The sequence below is a fragment of the Dermochelys coriacea genome, chromosome 4 (genome assembly GCF_009764565.3).
Source record: "Dermochelys coriacea isolate rDerCor1 chromosome 4, rDerCor1.pri.v4, whole genome shotgun sequence".
In the NCBI taxonomy this organism is placed as follows: domain Eukaryota; kingdom Metazoa; phylum Chordata; order Testudines; family Dermochelyidae; genus Dermochelys; species Dermochelys coriacea.
The window spans coordinates 71,126,699-71,147,702 of NC_050071.1; the positions used below are offsets into that span (position 1 = coordinate 71,126,699).

The 21,004-nt window shown below is 41.9% G+C and overlaps 1 protein-coding gene across 1 annotated transcript in view; it reads left to right on the top strand.

The window, feature by feature from the left end:
* Window positions 1–931: 931 nt before the first annotated feature.
* LOC119854752 (palladin) overlaps window positions 932–21,004 on the top strand; it is a 266,687-nt gene continuing 246,614 nt past the window's right edge. The window contains 1 exon segment of the mRNA XM_043513348.1: window positions 932–1,132. The gene's annotated coding sequence lies outside the window, so the exon portion shown is untranslated.

A 21,004-nucleotide genomic window follows, 5' to 3' on the forward strand; every position in this document is an offset into this window, starting at 1 on the left:
ATGGGCTCAGAGGTAATCTCAGCATGTCAGGTGACAGTCCCAAGGGGATCCCTGTGACCAAACCCATCACAGTGGTGAAAAATAAAAAAACAATTTATTTTTTGGCACTGGCATCCCTGGTCCACTTGTAACCACAGTAGCTAACGTGGAGCTCTGTAGTTCTCCAGGGAAAGTTCTTATTTCTTCTTCGGTACAGAGCAAGCTCCTTTCCAAGTGTGGAGTAACAGAATTCACTACAGGTAATGAGAGGGTGGTGTGGCATAAGTTGCCATAGTTTGTGCATTATGCTATAAGCAAATACATAGTCGAAATTTTAAAAACTCTATATTATAAACATCCAGAGATACCAGGGAGTGGAATCTGAAATAGTTTAGGGAAGCAATGGCGGTATTATATCTTGGAAATCGAGTAAACTTTTAATTGCGGGAGGAGGGGCAGAGAGAGAGACCTATTGTGCTTCACAACTACCTATCGTTAGAGTGCTACTAAGCCCGCAGTTCCCAAGGTATCTTGGCAGCTTCCTTGCTCAGGGGATGAAGAAAGCCCCTCCGTTGTGGTTTAAAGCTCAGTCCAACCAGCGATCGGTTTTGGGAAGCCCCTGTGGAATTTGCTCTCTACCTTCTCTCTTGAGATCAAAATCCCCCGCAAGGATAAAGCTTCAGCACATGTGATAAGAGGAGAAAGTAAGGGGGGGGACGGATCCCTCTAGTCATTTCTTTCGTCTTATTTTTGGACATCACCAGCATTCCTCCCCCGACACTCACCCATTTTCCCCCCAGCCCTCCTCTCTCACATGCATTGCGGGAGCACACAAGCGCGCACTCACGTATTCTGAAGCAAAAGCAAGAGCAACAGTTGGACTGAAGCCAGGGGACTTGCACTCAGCTTCCTCACTGCCAGCAGCAGGCTTTGTTCTTTGGAATCAGTCGGAACCCGGGAGGACGTCTTCGCTGCTGCTCGTGAGTGGTCGGGATTTTGGCAACTCGGCGGTCTATTAATTTCCTCTGTTCTGTTCTGCAAACTAGGCTGATTTTTAGAAGAGCAAAGCTGGGAGCTGGAGATAGTCAAGGAGTAAAGGGACACGGAGACCGTCAACCTCTTTGGGGGGTGGGGGTCCATTTGTTCCATGCCGGTAAGTGCCAGCATTAAATACGTATAAAGAAGCCGAGGAAATAAGGTGCTGTAGTAATTTCATTGCAATGGCAGCGCATTCGAGTGAATCGCAGTGTATATGCTCAGTCAGAGTGGCCTCGAACAGTGTTTTGCAGTCAAGTTTTCCTGATCTTTCTCCCTTCCAGAAAGCCCGAACAAGAATCTATAGGTTTTAGCCAAATTTTGATCTTGGAAAGACTTCCATAGGGCTTCATGGCTAGGTTATCTGAAAATCTGTTCAATCGCCATTCGTAAATAGAATAGAGTAACTACAGAATAGGAACTGCTTAGTTTGTTGTTTGAACCTGTGAAGTGGAAATTAGCACTGTCAGACGGAGGCAGCACACAGTGAAGTTGTTTGTATGTCGGTCACTAATGTAAGGGATGGGGGGAGGGGAAAGATTTCTTTAGGTTCATAGGAGCAAAAAATAGGTTTGATTTAAACTGCTTTAATTCATTCAAACCACTTTTGCTCATTTTAGGAAACGAATCTCATTTTTTAAAAAACCCACTTTTTCAGGTCTTGAAGTAAAGAGCAATCAGTTATCAAATATTGTTCTCGGGGAAACAAGTGGAAGCCAACATACAGTAGAAAGGAACGTGTTCTTGGAGAGGCGTCTGTCACTGAGAGGACAAGAACTGGGCAAAATGAAGCCAGGATTTCTTCTAGTAAACAAACAGTTGCTGCTATCCTTGTTTTTGTACATATCCCATACTGTTTCTTAAACTTGCTACCAAAGAACCACCCATGATGGTGTTTACAGGGATTTTTTCCCCTTTCTCTTTGACTGGTCTCAAGAAATACTTAAAATGAACAGTGTCCAGGATATTGATCCAGAGATACTATCTAGCTGTCAAAAAGGGACCCACCTTAAGCCATCATTTGTCTTAAAGCTACTGATAAACAATGCAGTCAGAATGCTATTAGATGTTGCCAAGATTTAGTTGAACTGACTTGACAAAATGGTGATGAAGCTTTGAAAACCAGTAGTTCAACTATGTTAAAAAGTTGGGGAAGGGGAGAAGACCTGTAGTGTGAATGCATTTGCCATGTAACTATCACAGAGTTATAAACAGGATAGTAAACAAACTTGAGGAGGGGAACAGATTCTCTAGCCTTGCCTATGGTTGTACCTATGCTTGAAATAGTGATTCCAAAACCCTGTAGTAATTTGCAAAAAGGCGATTGTTTACTTTTGTTTTGTCACAGGTAATGTGGGAGTGAATCTAGTCGCATACAAAATATGCAGTTGTGTGCAGGTGCAAATGGTTGATTGATTGTGCAAAATATGGCAGGTGCAGTCATTTACCTGTTTGCTCCAATGGCTGCAGCTTTTTGTTTGTTCAGTTTCTCAAACTTTTACCAACACTGTCCAGTTCTAACTTTCCCCTTTTTGTTGGAAAGAATAGTCTGGTTGGGAACCTCTACTTTGTGGGAAGATTGGTGAATAAATGTTCTGTTACCTGGTCAGCTGTCTGAGTGGGGATTTGAATTCCCAAATGACTACCGGTGGTGTTCAATGCCTCGTTCATTTTTTAGTGAAGTGTTCAAAAAGAGTTTTGTCCTTGTTGCAATGGGATTCACATCTTCTGTGTATGCTGTTGTTTAGTCTATAAAAAGAGTATTATTCACTTTTTTGGAATGGGACACTAGAACTAGCAAAAATTTCTTTTGGGAGCAAAAATTGGAATGGTGCTTTCTAGAGTTGTGCTCCCCCCTCTGATGGCATCATGTCAGATTTCATCAGCAATGCTTTCAGTTTCACAGTTTCCATAGGTGCTATAATTTCTTATTGATGCAAGGAAAAACCTGAGGTCTTTTGTTACTTTTCCTGCGTTAATATGTTTTTTAACCCCTAGCTCTTGTGTTATGAAAAGGAGTAAATAACACTTCCTTATTTACTTTCTCCACACCAGTTATGATTTTATAGACCTCTATCATGTCCCCCCTTAGTTGTCTCTTTTCCAAGGTGAAAAGTCCAAGTCTTGTTAAACTCTCCTCATATGGAAGCCGTTCCATACCCATATTCATGTTTGTTGTCCTTTTCTGTACCTTTTCCAATTCCAATATATCTTTTTTGAGATGAGGTGACCACATCTGCATGCAGTATTCAAGATGTGGGCGTACCATGGATGTATATAGAGGCAATATGATATGTTCTGTCTTATTTATCGCTTTCTTAATGATTCCCAACATTCTGTTCCATAGGCGCCAACTTCCCCTCTGCCCGGGGGGTGCTCGACACCGCCCCGCACCCGTAGCCCTGCACCACCCCTTCCCGCCCCTATACCACCCTCGCCCCACCCCCATTCCACTCCTTTCCCAAAGTTCCTGCCCCACCCCGCCTTTTCCCACCCCCTTCCTGCCCCCATTCCACTCCCTTCCCCCAGATCCCCACCCTTCCCCTGCCTTTTCTCCGCCTCCTCCCCCGAGTGCACCGTGTCCCCGCTCCTCTCCCTTCCTCCTGGAATGTCCTAAGCGCCACCAAACAGCTGTTTGTGCTAGGAGGGAGGGGGAGGAGCAGGGACGCAGCACATTGTGGGGAGGAGAAGGAGGCAAGGGGGGGGAGCTTGGCTGCCAGTGGGTGCGGAGCACCCGCTAATTTTTCCCCGTGGGTGCTCCAGCCCCATAGCACCCACAGAGTCAGCGCCTATATTCTGTTCGCTTTTTTGACTGCCACTTCATATTGAGTGGATGTTTTCAGAGAATGATCCACAATGACTCCAAGATCTTTCTTGAATGGTAACAGCTAATTTAAACCCCATCATTTTATATATATAGTTGGGATTGGAAAACATAATGTGCATTACTTTGCATTTATCAACATTGAATTTCATCTGCCATCTTCTTGCCCACGCAGTTTTGTGAGATCCCTTTGTAGCTCTTCGCCGTCTGCTTTAGACTTAACTATCTTGAGTAGGTTTGTATCATCCGCAAATTTTGCCACCTCATTGTTTACCCCTTTCTCCCGATCATTTATGAATATGTTGAATAGTACTGATCCCAGTACAGATCCGTGGGGGGGACACAACTATTTACCTCTCTCTCCATTCTGAAAACTGACCATTTATTCCTATGCTTTGTTTCCTATCTTTTAACCAGTTACTGATCCATGAGAGAACCTTCCCTCTTACCGCATGACAGCTTACTTTGCTTAAGAGCCTTTGGTGAGGGATATTGTCAAAGGCTTTCTGAAAATCTAAGTACACTAAATCTACGGGGTCCCCTTTGTCCACATGCTTGTTGACCCCCTCAAAGAATTGTAGTAGATTGGTGAGGCATGAGTTCCCTTTTAAAAAAACATGTTGACTCTTCCCCAGCAAATTGTGTTCATATGTCTGACATTTCTGTTCTAACTCCTGTGAGGTGTTGAGTGCCTTCAAGTCCTGCTGACTTCCATAGGACTTGTGGAAGCTCAGCACCATCCAGGTAGTGCTAGGCATCTCAAAGGATTGGGCCTTCAATGATCTGTCTAAAACTCTTTAAAGGATATTACCAGATACATTTTACATCTGTGCCAAAAATGATGGTAGCCCACAGCCTGGACTGCAGTACCGTATAAATGTGAAAGCAGAATTCAATTTGTTGTTCTAAGTGTGGTTATTCTGACATTGTGTACTGATTGGCCGCTCTGAATATGGCTGTGCTGACAGATACAATAGGTTTCTGTGAATACAATTAAACATGTATCTGCCAGCTGCTTGTGGTATCTGTATGCCTCAGTAAGAAAACCTGTTCTTTGACTTTATCTGCCCACTGTGGTTTGTGGTACATTACTTTGACTTATTCTGCAGAAGTTGCATTTTTTTTCTGAATGATTAAACTATGATGTCATTTTCTATCTTCAAGGTTTAACCTTTAAAGGTTTTTTGCTGTGGACGAGGCCCTTTAACATTGGAAGTAGAAAATGCCCTAAAGTCCACTTCTAAGTGACTGTCTGCTCAAGCACATTCCAGTGTCACCCATTCATTTGTGGTCAGAATGATTCAGATCTGATTAAAGATGATTTAAAAGAGAGGTTATGGGTACACTGCAATGTACATTTAGGAAAATAAAGGGGGTGGGGGGTGTTTTTACAGCCTTATTGAGACCACATGGTTCCAGCTTGCTTTTTTTTTTTTTACATGGAAATTGCTGGCTGGATTTATTCAAACAATTTTCTTTCTTTTTGATTGCCTGGAGGCTAAGAGTTGGAATTGTGGCATTAATGGTCAGGTCAAGCTAAAATCAAATAGTTTCTAAGGCTCTACACATATAAGGACAGAGGTTTTCTTTTGGAGGACTTCATAGAGCATGTTTCAGAGTAGCAGCCGTGTTAGTCTGTATCCGCAAAAAGAAAAGGAGTACTTGTGACACCTTAGAGACTAACAAATTTATTTGAGCATAAGCTTTCGTGAGCTACAGCTGTAGCTCATGAAAGCTTATGCTCAAATAAATTTGTTAGTCTCTAAGGTGCCACAAGTACTTCTTTTCTTTTTTCATAGAGCATGTAAACCTACCTTGCCCCCAACATGTGAGGGAGAAAAATGTAATGGGAAATCTTTTAAGTTAATAGGAGAACTGGAGGCATAGTTACAACAAAAAACCAATCAATAGACTTGAAATGGTCTCCATATAACACGAGATGTTATCATCCTCTTCCCAACAAAGAATGCAGACCTGCAAGGAGGTTGTCTACCTTCACTGTACACAAAATTCAGCATTTTTTGGCTATTATGGGGGAGCGAAATAACTGGATAATTAATTAAAATAAAGGATATTTTTTTAAATAACCACATCATAATTCACATATTTATCCCCTTAAACATATTACGTATATAATAAATGACAGATTCATTCCTTTTGTTTGTTCATCTAATATGTGTTAGAGAGAATGAGCAACCACTTGTCACTTATGTTCATTGAATAGTCACCATGAAATTACAGAGTGGAAGTAGTACGCTAAAATATTTTTCTTACTCTTTCAAGATTTCTTCATTTTTTCTGTCCCCCAATCCATTTCAATCTCCCATTTTGTACACCATCTGGTATAGTTCTTTGCTTAGAAGAAAAGATTTCATTTGGCTCTCAGATTCCCCAGCTCTCTTTGGCCAACCCTTCCCTTGAGACATCCCTGTGATTTGTTACTCCTGTTGAGGCCATTCCTAATTCTGACCCCCTTCTGACTGTCATCCACTGATGAAGCCATTGCTTCTCTGGAAATTTCATCCCCAATTCAGATTTAACTATACTTTTTAAAACGGAGAGAAATGACCTGTCTGTCTCTCCTTAGATTGTGGACTTCATCAAACAGTCACTGTTCCTTCGTGAATATTTAGAAAGCACCAAGCACATTAATTGTGCTATAGTAAACAAATATTAGATTTATTTTTTAAAAAACCTTTGTTTTCTAGCCTTTAAATTTTGCAGAATACAGTACTGCTATTTCAAATTTCATTGGTCTTTGTGGAAGATGATAGAACACCAACTTAGAGAACAAACCTTAGAGAAATCACTGTATGGAACTTGAATTTTGCTGAGAGCAAAACAATATACTATCCAATACCAAAACCAATAAACAGCAGTTATACTGAAGACTTTTTTTTGGACGTTCTTGGATATTATTTTGAGGTGATTATGTTAATAATAAAATATTTAGGTCAACAATGCTGAAAGGGGGTGTGGGAGCACTGATCACAAATCTGTGCATAAATTTTCAATAATACATTTTGACACGTACTGAGACCAAACTTTTTTGTGTTTGTGTCTCTCTCCACCCCCCCATGCCACCCCCGTTTGTGAATATTCTCCTGGACACAGGGGAACTTTGTTCTTAACTTATAAAAGACATAAAGAAACTTTAACCTTACTCCTTGAATCAGAATATATGAAATTAACTTCTGCTACACATAAACTACATTGTTTAAAACTTAATTGCAGTTTGTTGTAAATATGAAGTGCACAATACATATGTGGAAGTTATTAGTACCTCTGAATATCCACTAAACATTAACCAAAACACTAGATATGTCTCAGGGCACTTAAACTCTAGGATCTGAACACTCACACAATTCCACTGTATTAAAGCATGTATTAATAAGCTACAAACAAGTCAGCTCAGGTTGTAGCTTTCCATATGAAAATATAATTATAAGGTAATAACTACACAGTAGGTGTAGCAATGTAATGCTTATTTTCAAGAACAAGGAAGTACAGGTATTTACATGCCTAGTACCATGTGGCACTACCACTCTCCAATTCTATAGGACATCACCTTCCGCCTGAAGATCATTCAACACTTTGCAAGTATTAATTATCAGAGCATGTCTATTAGGTAAGTATTCTAACCATCTTGCAGATAGATAAATGGAGGCAGAACAGTTAAGTGACTTGAACAAGGGCAAACAATAAATCAGTGGCAGAGACAGGAACAGAAGCAAACAGTCCTGATCCCTGCACAGACTATTGAAGCATGCTTGTTCCTTAGGACTTTTTTATTTACCGTTCTTGTCTGTCTTCAACATGAAATAAGTATAATTTATCTGGTTTCATGGAGAAAATACTGTTTTTAGTAAACACAAATATTAACTCTAGGAGGAAGTGTGATTTAGTGATATAAATAGGGCATGGGGCCCAAATCCACAAAGGGACTTAGGAGTCTAGCTACGCAGTGGAATCCACAAACCCAGAATTAGGTGTCTAGGCTCCCTGTTCAATTCATGGGGAGAACTCGATGCCTAAACATGGGATTAAAACAAAAAACAGTATGCTGGGCTGGGAGATGTCTAAGCTAGCAATAGCAGATGCTGAGGACAAACCCCTCTCCTTATCTCTGTCCTTCTGAGGGAATTAGGTGCCTATCTCCATGTGGGATCAACAGCTGGGAACCTCTGTCCTACACCTAATAAGCTTCTTGCAAGACCAGCATCTGCAGATACCTAACTCTTCACAAAAGAGTTGGGAGAGTAAGGGTGGGAGGAGGTCTCCCTTATAATCGCTAGCCCTGTGGTTAGTTTACTTCACTCACCAGGGATGTGGGAGACCCCAGTTCAATTTTCCCCCTCTGCTGGCTGAGGAGATGGGATTTCAGCAGGGTTTCCTACTTTTCATGTGAGTGCCTGAACCTCTGGGCTACGGGATATTCTGATGTGGCTCTCTCTGTCTCTCCTGTTGAAGCTGTTCCATTTGAATGAATAATTTAAAAATTCATTGGTCAGAAAGAGAGAGAGCAATTTTATAGTAAAGTTCAAATCCCTTCTCTTCATCAGATAGAGAAAGGAATTGAACTGGGGTCTCCCATATCCCCGATGAGTGTCCTAACTACTGGGCTAAAGGTTATAAGGGAGACCTCCCTCTGCTAGCCCCATTGGCAGTTTTGTGTAGAATTAGGCTTGCTGAAAGCATGCTACTGGGTGCCCCAAGGCAAGATAGGCGGGGCAATGCCTCTCTTCATCTTCACCTGGTTTGAGAATCCTTCTGGAGTTTAGGCACCTGAGAGCCTAGAATAAGACATTGTGTGAATGATGCATGCTCAGAAGCTGAGACAACTAGGGGACTTTAACAGTTGGATTCTTAGGTGCTGGGGTATTTTAGGCACCTCCAGGTTTAGATAGTAGCTTAGCAGAGGTTCTGAGGATCTCAGGAGCCTAGAGTTTGAACTTAAATGCATAAATTCTTTGGTGGATCTGGGTCTGGGAGTCTAATCCCAGCTCTGCTACTGATTTGCTTTATCAGTAAAAGTCAGTTTACTCTGCCTCTCAGTGAACTCCATTTTGCAGCTGAGTAAAGTATTTCTTCAGGAGGCTTAATTATTTAAAAAGCACTTGAAATACACTGGTGAAAACTGTTCCACAGAGAAAGGGCAAAGTATCATTCTTACAACCTTTCATCAGTTCAGACCAATTTTGTGAAACTTCCTATCCTTATTACTGATTTTTATTTTTTTATTGCTCTATTTGAACTTAATCTGCGGAATATGCATATCTGGTTTAAAAAAAATTACATCTTGAGAAGGAAGGTATCAGTGTTGTTGATCTACTGTTTTTCTTTAATCAGCCTTACAAATGGACTCAGAAACCTTAAGGTTACTATCAAGCCCGGTAGGCCCAGCATCTCCCTCCTATTACTGACTGACCGCAATATACAACTGCATATGATGCTGTTCTCTGAGCCCTGGATGATCATTTTAATCCTTTACTAAATATTGTTGCCGAATGCTTCAAATTTGGTTCCCATGTACAGGAGCCTCACAAGCCCATTGATCACTATGTAGCTGCATTACATGAGTTGAGTGCAACCTGTGGATTTCCCAGTTTCAGAGATGAAAATGATCAGAGATCAAATTTTCATGAAGATGGCCAGTTCCGAGATTCATGAACGACTCCTTATGATAAAAGGCTTTACCTTGGATGAAACGTAGAACCTGCCCAATGATTGGAAAGCACCATCCACTGTGCTAAATCACTTTCCACAACATCAGATGTCTCCAAACTTGCAGAGGTTAATGCACTTCAATACAAGACTGCAATCAGTAAAGCTCCTAAATTCACATCCACAGTGGCTTTACTCTCCCACATACCACATTGCAGCAGAAGGCAGGGTCACAGGGCAAACTTTCAGGGTATCCTGCCAAGAAATCTGTATATAAGAAGTGCAAAAAAAAAAAACCAGGCATTTTGGTAGTCTGTAAGTGTGCTGTTAATGTAGTATCCTTAGTTCTCACAGATAATGATGATGGGAACTGAATCCCAGTGGTGTTCTGAATATGACAGGAGATAACCACACCACTGCACACTGCTAAGTGCAAGTCAGTGGCCATGAGATGAGGATGTTAGTGGATTCTGGTTCATCTTATACTATAACTAGGGCCCTGCCATTTTGGTGAGTTTCATGGTCATAGGATTTTAAAAATCATAAATTTCATGATTTCAGCTATTTAAATATGAAATTTCACAGTGCTGTAATTGTAGGGATCCTGACCCAAAAAAGAGTTGTGCAGTGGTAGCAAGGTTATTGTAGGATAGCAGTACCGCAACCACTCCCTTACTTCTGCACTGCTGCTGGTGTCAGTTCTGCCTTCAGAGATGGGCAGCTAGAGAGCAGCAGCTGCTGGCTGGGATTGCCACCCTTACTTCTGCGCTGTCTTCAAAGCTGGGTGGCCAGAGAGCGGCAGCTGTTGGCCGGGTGCCGAGCTCTGAAGGCAGAGCCACTGCCAGCAGCAGCAAAGAAATAAGGGTGGCCTGGTATGGTATTGCCAGTCTTACTTCTGTGCTGCTGCTGGTGGGGTGCTGCCTTCAGAGCTGGGCACCTGGCCAACAGCTGCCGCTCTCTGGCCACCCAGCTCTGAAGACAGTGCAGAAGTAAGGGTGGGAATACTGTGACCTCCCCCAATAACCTTGCGACCCCCCCTGCAATTCTCTTTTGGGTCAGGACTTCCAATTTGAGAAACACTGTTGTCTCCTGTGAAATCTGTATATTATAGGGTAAAAGCTCACAAAAGACCAAGGGAGACCAGATTTCACAGTCCATGCTGCATTTTTCATGACCGTGAATTTGGTAGGGCCCTAACTATAATTCCCAACCACCTCTACACTGTGCTATTTGTCAGCTCCCTACTTGAGTTGCATCTTCCAGACATATACCCCAAAGGGTATAGAGGATCTCCAATCCCCATCAATGGCTATTTTACAGCTACTCTCAAGTACAAGATCCATAATACCCAAGGGAAAATCTATGTAGCGTAAGTGAGTGTTTCTATTTTAGTATGGAATCATCAGAGGGATCTGAATAGTACACAGCCTGTCCTGCAAACTGAAGATAGTCTATAAACAGGAATCTTCCTTGACTTTCCAGAAGTTTTTACCAATACCACAGGTGTTGCAAAAATCTTCAAGCAGAAGATCCAGCTAAAAACAATGTGGTGCCATACAGCATAAAGTATGAAATGAACCAATTGTACTGAGACAACTGGCCAAGGAGGAGATTCTAAAATGATGCAAAACAAATATCACTGAACCTGCTGAATCATCAGAATGGATTTCTCCTATTGGTCTCAGCAGGAAGCCTAATAGTGCTATCTGCATGTGTGTGAGAGATCTAAACTCCAACACTGTTTTATAGATTATCTTCATCTACCCAATATCCATGAAATGCTGCTCACCTTGAAGGAGGCAAAAGTCTTTAAAACTCTTGACTTATCCTCAGCTTTCCACCAGATCACCTTAATGGAAGAATCCCACAAATATGCAACTTTGTTCACTCCAGAAGGTTTGATACAATTCAAATCGATGTTGTTTGGGTAAGCCTCTGTAGCTTCTGTATTTCAGGGAATGATACATGGGATCTTTAGAGAGACAAGAAGTTTTACTTTTAAGATGACATTCTAGTGTATGGCAAAGATGAATCCAAACGTGTTCTCCTATAAAAGGTTCTAGAAAAACTTTGACAACATGATTTTGCCATCAGCAAAAAGAAATGTCAATTCCATACTGACTCAGTGACATATCTAGGATATACAATCTCTCATAATGACATACAGCCAAAACCACTTAGTGAAAACCAATTCTGTTGTACCAGAGCCTGACAACAAGGTCAAACTTCAATCCTTCTTGAGATTGTGAGAATACTATTCAAAGTTTGTAGAGAAATTTGCTATGAAAGTAGTGAGTACGGTCTTGGTGCTGTCTTGACTCAGCTTTAAAAAAATGGTGAGAAGTCACTCTTGCACTGGCCTCAAGAGCATTGACTGAACCAGAAAAATCCTATTCTGTCATTTGAGAAAGAAACTCTGGCACTTCAGAACCTACCTGTGGGGAAGGAGATTTATCTTGAGATCTGATCACAAATGTCTTTCAGTTTTATTCACCACACAAGGTTCTGGATCAGCAATAACAAGAATTGCCAATGGGCCACCAAACTAATAGACTTTGATTTCCAGACTGCGTATCTTCTAAGTGCCAAGAACACCACTGCAGATGGTCTCTGACCTTATGAGGGTGCAATAAAGAAAGATGATGAAGAGTGTAATTGCACAAACCACTGCTACAACCCAAGGAGTTATCACAGTCTCAGAGTGGGCAACAGCCATGAGAGAAGACAAAATACTTCAGGACCTAAGGACGTAGATAGTCAATGCATGGCATTGCAAGACAATGATACTAGAACACTTACAACCATATAGACATTGTGACAGACTCAGACTAGAAGGATATAAGAGGGTGATGGAAGGCAGGTATCTCAGCCTCAGGATGAGTAGGTCCCTGTTCCCTGGATAGCCAAAGACTACTCCAGGCCAATTAAGACACCTGATGCCAATTAAACAGTTAAGGCCATTAGGCTAATGGAGACAGCTGGAACCAATCAAGGTCCCACTCATACTGTTTAAAAGCTCTCCTTCCAGTTCCCTGAGATAAGCCCAGGTGAAAGGAGCTGGAGGAAAGGGAACATTGCTGAAGCCTGAGGGAAGGGTGAAGCTAGAAAAGGGGATCACGGGGAAGTGCCTCAGGGAATTAAAGCAGCTCAAGTGGTGAAGGGGAAGCTGCCAACAGCTGCTACCATTCGGGTCCCTGAGCTGGAACCTGGAGTAGAGGGTGGGCCAGGTTCCTCTCCCTCCTATCCCCCACCCTACAGAGACCCCACTGAGACGGGAAGCTGGCTTCATCCAGAGAGGAGGCTGAACTGCGCCAACTAAGCTCAAAGGAGCAATAGAGACTGGGGGATATTCCCCCTCCCCACCTCCCATACTGGCCTGTGATGAAAGTAGCTCAGTAGGCTGTGACCCTTGCCACTACACTGAAAAAGGGAGATCACAGTGAGGGCCTTAGTGAGCTTCTGAGGCCACCGAATCTGTCTGAAAGCATGGTGCCTACCAATACAGGCTTGGAACTTTGTCACAATATGCATCTCAGGGATTTTGAGAATTGACCATCTTATTATGCCAACACTACTGAGAGAATGATTGATTCACCTGGCACATGAAGGAAATCTGGGAATGAGTCTAACCAAAAGACAACTGCATCAAGACTTGTGATAGCCAGGGATGGACAAGCAGATTGAGGAAATAATCAACAATTGCATAGCTTGTTCAAGAATTGCATAACTTGACAAATCACAAAAAAAACTTCAGCATCCCTGTCAATCAGTTGACTGACTGAACTGCCCATGAAAGAAACTGGCTCTAGACCTAATGGGACCATCTGAAGGTCAGTCTCTTAATCTACCATTACTATGGCAAACTTTTACCTATCATTCAAAGTGGTTAGAACTTATATTCACTGTAAAGATTACCACTGAAATAGTGATTAAGTTCGTGTCATCATTCTTAGTCAGAGAAGATTTCTCAAGGAATTGGTAATGGACAAGGGAATGTAATTGACTTCTCCTGATATGCAACACTACTTTAGTAGCAATGTATCAAGTGCAAAATTGTTTCTTTATATTATCCAAGATGTAATGGCCTATTTAAAAGAATAAACAAACTAGTGAAAGAAAGTTTGCTCAATCTTTCATTAAACAGTTCCACTAGAAATATTTCAGTGTTGTCTATATTTAAAAAGAGAAGTCAATGCCATTGACCTACTAGAATTCACAAATAATTCCATAATAAATTTTTGTGACTATAAGATATAGGGGGAACCAACAGATAAGAGTGCAGATTTCAGTTTTCTTCCCAAAAGGTGTTTCTTTAAGTAGAGTGTAATGGCACTGTTGCCCCCTTACTAACATTCAGTGGGGATGTTTTGGTTGACTAGCTCCCAGTACTAAAAGGGAAAGGGTCTATGGGAAACCAGGACCCTGAGACTGATAATCCCCAGGAACAATGGGGAGAGGCCAATGCTCAAGGTCAGCCTGAATGGCAGGCTAATCAGAGAATCAGGAGGCCAGGGAGGTCCCGTCCTCCGTGTGAGCTGGATTTGCCTGGGTCAGAGAGAGTGGGGCCGAGCTTAGGAGAAAGCAGGGGCCCAAACTAAGCTGGGGAGCAAAGTTGTGCCAGATCCAGAGGGACCAGAAAAGCAGCCCAGAGAGAGCAGACCCTGTCCTGGGAGCAGAGCTGCAGCCCCAAAGCCAGAGGCACAGCCCCGAGACCGCAGACTTGCCCTAGGACCAGAGCTGTAGCAACCAGAGCCAGAGGGGCCAGAAAAGCAGCCCAGGAAGCAGGTCAATGCTGGGAGCAGAGTCACAGAAGCAGCCTGCAGAGCAGACCTGTCCTGGGTGCAGAGCTGCAGCAACCAGAGCCCGAGGGGCCAAAGAAGCAGCCCAGGGAGCTGAAGGCAGAGCAGCAGCAGCAGTGCAGAGACAGAGTGGTGCAGCTGGGGCTGGAGCAGTCTGGAGCTGGGTGCCGTGAGCAGCTGGGGAAACCGAGGGGGACCCTGGGCAGCAGGCCCAGCACAGAGAGATGCTTCAGCCAAGAGGCTCTTTAGGCCAGGCTTGGATCATAACCCCGACAGGGCGGGGATGACACTGGGAAGAAGAGTCCTACCACTTAAAGCCTGAGAGCGTGTGGCTACCACCAGAGCAAGTATCCAACCCACAGCATCCCTGCAGCACAGCTAGGGCCTGAGAAGAAGACCTGGGACTTTCAAGGAACAGACTGTGAACTGCCCTGACATTCCAGAGATGCTGTTTGTGATGTCCCCTGCTACAGAGTGGGTTGATGTGTTTCCTTTAACCTTTCCCATTTTTCCTTATTCTTTTTAAAATTAATTGTTGATTAAATAACTTGCATTTGCTGTAACTTGTATGTAATGGTCAGTGGGTCAGAGAAGTGCCCAGTGCAGAGAGAGTACCCCGGAGTGGGGACACCCTAGCCCCTGTCCTAGGTGACCACAGCAGGTTTGGGGGTTGAGCCCCCCAGGAATCCTGGGCACAGCCTTGTTGGGGTTATGAGGACTCTGCCAGACACAAGAGTGGATGGGGAATCCTCAAGGGCAGGGAGGCCACTGGGTAAAGGAAGTGGGAGCAAGGACTGAGATCCTTTCGCCAGCCTACTTCACCGGGGTAGTGCAGAAGCCAGGAAAGTTCCCCACAATAGCGGGACTATTCCCCCGCTTACAAGAGGACAGAATTTGACAATCCACGTTGACTATCTTACTTCAAAAAATTCAAGTTAGATCCATTATAAACAATGACTATTAATTCCTATTTGTTCATGTGTTTTCAGGCCTACAGTAAGTGTGAAAGATGGAAAAAGAGCAAAATAAGTAGAAGCCAAAATCACACTGAGTGTTGAAAGTCAAAAGTTTTACTTAATAAATCATAATAGATTAGAGTGCTCAGACTTTTCTGATGCTACTCATGAGATCTTAAGGTATTTTTGCAGAAAAGTTCAAAAGCTATTTGACAAACATTCACAATTTATTAGCAGGAATAGCAACTCTTTCTAAAGTTCAGATTTCATTCATTGAATGAGACAACATCAGGGCACTGGCAGTTTTCAAAGAAAGACTTTGGGACAGATTTTCAAAGGTATTTAACTAACCCGTCACTTCTAGAGATGTAGTCAAATCTTTTATTAGGTCACAAGTGAAAAAAATTATTTTCCTCCTAATCCCTAGAGAACACTTGTTTGTGGCAAACAATTTGCCACATGTTCAATATGAATGGCAGTCTTTCATCAAGAGAGGCCGAAAACTGGGATAGTAGAGGTGCAGTAAATGAGGTTTCCTGTGCCAGTTGTTATCTATGTGGGAAGTTTGAAGACCTACTTAAATTATGCAAGACTCTAACCCATTGCCAGAAATTTACTTAGTTTGTAAACTCTTTTGGATAGTGACCATTTTTTTTCATTGTGGTTACAGTGTCTAGCCCAATGAGGCCCTAATAGGAGCCTCTAGGTGCTACCATAATATTAACAATATTTCGTCACTTTCAGAAGCATGAAACTTGTATGCAGAATGAGGAGAAAGATACTCTGTCTTTGTTAATTAAGAACTAGAAGTGGACCCAAACCAAATCCCTGATCAAAGCACTGCTAAACTTTGGGTTGGGGGTGGGATAATTAAAAATCAAGATTTATATTTTGTGGCTTGAGCCTCTCTATAATAAAATTGCAATAAGCTGCAAAAAAAGGGCATTTTGCTGCACTTATTGGAGATTAAAATCTCTCTCTCAAGTAAAGTAAGATTTTCCATTTACAGCATTCTCTATTGGATATGCCATCATTATCGCTCTGGTACTACCAATTTCATGCAGATGTCTTGTCCCAATCCATGTTGGTAGAGCAGGGTCATCTCGGGTCAAAATTGCATTGTGTATAGAGAAGCAATTTGCAAATAAACAGAATGCATTAGACTTGCCTGTAGCTAATGATTTTAGCCTCTTAATTTAAGAAGAGCAAACACTTGTCCCCTACTTCCAAAACAACAATAACCATCTTTTTTTTCCAGAAAACATGCTGCTTTTCACAAAGACCATCTGCTGCGCTAGGCAAAACTTCAGTACACCACTTCAGTGACCCCTCCAAAGTGTCCTAAGGTGGAAAATTTGGCCTGGCCATCCCTCCATCATGACAGTGTGTGGCCAGGCAAAATCTGCCACTCTAGGCAGCTTTCTAGTTCACTAATAGCTAGAGCAGTGGTTCCCAAACTTGTTCCACTGCTTGTGCAGGGAAAGCCACTGCCGAGCTGGGCCGGTTTGTTTACCTGCCGCGTCCGCAGGTTCGGCCGATCGTGGCTCCCAGTGGCCACGGTTCACTGCTCCAGGTCAATGGGAGCTGTTGGAAGTGGTGCGAGCCAAGGGATGTACTGGTCGCTGCTTCCAGCAGCTCCCATTGGCCTGGAGCAGCAAACCACGGCCACTGGCAGCTGCGATCGGCCGAACCTGCGGACGCGGCAGGTAAACAAACCGACCTGGCCCATCAGGAGCTTTCCCTGCACAAGCGGCGGAACGAGTATGGGAACCACTGAGCTTACAGCATCCCTAGGCTGTAAGTGTATAATACCTCTCTCTTTCCTTTTTTCAAAATCATCAAATGCTATTTTGCTCCGCCTGCCAATATTATTTAAATTTTAAACAAATGTTGATTTTTTCCCCCCCAGCATTGCTTTCTTCTTCTATTTAGTGTCTGAGGATTTATCTCCATGATGAGATAGTGCACAGCAATCTAGGGTGTGAATCCACAGCATGCTAGCTTGCCACGACCTAACTTGACATGTGGACCCTGCTATAGTGTACTAAAGTTCTGTAGTGCGCTTTGACATACTCCCATTTCAAATATCAAAGCAAACTAAGGAACTACTACTGCATTGTGGCAGGATCCACATGATGAGTTAGCATGAGACAAGCTAGTGCACTGTAGTTTGACACCCTGGCTTGCTGCTCACTTACTTGTAATGTAGACAATCCTCAGCTGATATACACTAAGTGTTTGACTTTTTTTGCATATTTGCTACAGTGAAGCTGACTTACTAAAAGTTCTTTTGTACAATTTTGTAATGTTTATACTAGGGTTTGCTTGTTTTTTGTTTTTTTCCTCATGGTTCTGGGGCAGTGCAAGAATTACTGTAATGAGAAAAGAAGATTTAAGCTTATGGAAAGCGGTTCACAACTCAACAAAAGAAAATGGTGGTCAACATTAACTGAAATGGTTATGCAGAACATCAAAGCCACATGCCGCTATCTCAACCCCAGCAGTTATTGAAAAGTATATTAATTAGTACTTTTATTGTCTGGAAGTGTATGGGATTCAGTAATGCTTTGTCTGCATATTTTAAAAATAATAGGTAGGGATCCTGATTGGGGACTAGATAAGGTGGTCTAACTTTGCCATAATTCTGACTTTGCTATTACATAATACTGCATCATCACCACCTCTGTGGTTGGGTGTGAAGTACACAAGTAATTTTAATCATTAATATTTTGGGTGCATTTGGACACTGGTGGGGAATTGCTTGATTTCTGCTTTGGAAAATGGTGTTCTTTGAGTGCAATAGTGTGTACATGCTCCAATCTCAAATCTGCTTGTTTGCTTGATCCTGGTATTTTTTGCAGAGGGGAAGCTCCTATTTCTGGTGTGACTGCTTTGACTAAACTTAACTGAACATCTTCTATTTCAGTCTTACTTAATGTAAAGCTGAAAACCTCCTTAGTTTGTTGTGCTCAGTTATTGACTTGCAGAGCTGTGTGGGTAAAATATCTCCAAGTCATTAAAGTTATATGGATGCCTACTGAGTCGGCTTTAGAAGAAATCTGTAGAGGGATAAGGACATTTGTGTCTGCAACAGTATCAATAACCTAATACTTTTCTCTGTACACAAGTAAAAGCTTTACCCCAAAGGTTTTTATTTTATCTTAGATACCTAGGCCTCATTTTCTACTCATTCTTAACTTGGTTTCCAATATTCAGACCTATAATCTTTTAGGTACAAATAAAATCACTTTGATGTGTAGGTGCTATTAGGTACCATTAACCATTTCCTGTAAGTGTCATTAATTCTCCTGCACAAAAGGGCTGAGCTTTTAAATTTCACTAGTAACTTTCTGAACTTGAGAGAAATATCTGCCAGTATTGGTCCTAATCCTGGATGGTTCAGAGTGTACTGAGTCACAGAGAGTCACAGTATTGCTAACCCAGAGTGTTCACAAATGAGTTATGCCTCAAAAATGGATTGGCTTAAAAATTGTGAAATTATTTAAATAATAAATATTGTCATCTTTTTATTTGGATCTGATTTTTGATCCTTTAAAGTTCATGATTTTCAAGGCTTTCTCTGCACCCAAGAAAGCCAGAAAATTTTATTTTTCAAAAAATGAAATCTGAGTTTGTCACATAATTAATGACACAGAGCTGGGACTTTGATTCTTAAGACATTTGGCAGTTTTCTTAGAGTACAATTGTGAGAGCTAGCAACATGGTCAGGGTAATTAACAGAAAGAATTGCTTTCTTCTGACACTAAAAAAGGGGCTCTGTTACAATAAAACAATATTATGCCTTGATGATAATCCTTAGAGTGTTTCAGTGTTTCAGAACAACCTGAGTTCTTTCGTGGCATAATTCAGGTATCATCTCTGAAGATATTCTCCATGCTTCATTGTAGAGTTTCTGTCTGGAACTTTCTTCAGTCTTTTTCTCCCTGGCTTCCTAAACCTGATTTAAAGAAACAAAATGCAGTGTTAGGTTGCACTTCTATAGTTGACTTAAATGGGGAGTAGAAGATGCTAATGAACACTTTGCAGGACTGGGCCATTTAAAACTAAATTGAATAGTACCAAAGTTTTGCAAGTAATTATCACCTGCCCCTTCCTCATCTGAACTCTGTGTAGCCAGCCATGACCCACTCCTCTCTAACAAAGCTGATTGTATTGCATGTATCCTGTGCCAGGATTTTTTTAAAATACTATATGAATGTAATTCTATCCCTCTACTTTTCCACTTTTTTTTTAACTACTTTAACCCCCTGCAAAGGTCTCCCAAAGTCAAAAACACATCAAGAAGAAAATCACATTTGGCAGTTCTGCAAGATGGTTTTTTTTTTTTTCAAATGGGCAAAATAATTGCAGAAAACTGGTTCAAAAACCTTCTGTGGCCAAAGAAAGTATAAAGTTATGTAGAGCTATATTAAGTTGGAGTTGTACTTAAATATGCTTTCCAGGCCAATTGAGAGATAATAATGCTAATCCCACAAGTCTTAACAGAGTTTCAGGTTTGAAAAATGTTCTGTGGTTCACATTTCACTATTAAATATTCTATATTTTGTAAAGTCTGCTGCAATTGTCCTCATTGCTTTTTTCCTTTCTTTCTTCCCCTCCACTCTATTCCCAGTTTCTCCACTTCCATTTAGGAGACAGTAGCAACTAGTAGCAGTCTATATATTAGAGAAGCTCAGGCCCATGTCAACCAATGTGACAGTCTCTGCAATTTGTGAAATTAATATAGTTACCATAGGGTTCATTTGGTTAATGCACAAGAGATTTAGGTGTATAACTCCACTCAATGTTAACAGGAATCACCCACATAAAACCTTGTGCAACAATAGGTGAATAGACCCCTAAACTTTAAACTCCAATACTTTATTCCATGCAGTGCAGTACAATAATTTGCACACCCCCCACACACACTTAGATGTCTATTCATCTAAATGTGCTGGCTTTTTAAGAGGGCAGAATAATTTTACGCTCAATAATATATGTTAGGTAGGTTCAGAATCCAATCTTATTCTGTACAGCATAATCAGCAGAAGGAGGGTGATCTTGTGGTTAAAGCACAGGAATCTGGGTTCTATTCTAGCTCTCCCCCCAGATTACCTGTGTGACTGTAGATGAATTGCTTAACCTCTCAGCTTCTCAACTGGTTTAATGGGGTTAACAACTTCATAGGAGTGTTGAAACTTAACGTTTGTAAAGTACTTCAGGATGCACTGACTGAACTTAATATATAAGCACAGATTACTTTTTTTTAATTATAGGTATAAAATATTCAAAAAGAGCACTTTATTACTCAGGTTACCTGAGGAACTGGGAAGTGGATTTTTTCCCCTCCCATAAACTGTATTGCACGACTGGCCAGGTACGTAATGGATGGGAGGGATGCATTCCTCTGAAACATTAGATCCAGAACCAAAACTAGGCATTTTGGTGCCTAGGGTTATAACCATATTTGTGCCCCCTACCAGAGGTGCCACGTGGCTGGGGGAAGCATGCACGGTCACATGCTCCACAGATATTTTGTTTTCCCTACAATCCAGACAGGTTGGATGGCTTGCAGAGGTGAGTCGGGGTGGAGGTGGCACTCCCTCACCCAGACCAGAAACATGGGACTGGCCCCATACGCAGAGTTTGACTTCTGTATTTGGGGGGCATAGGGCTTAATAAAAATGTTTGTGGATAGAGAATATGGAAGTTAGACACACAGGTGTATGTACATGATGAAGTGGTTG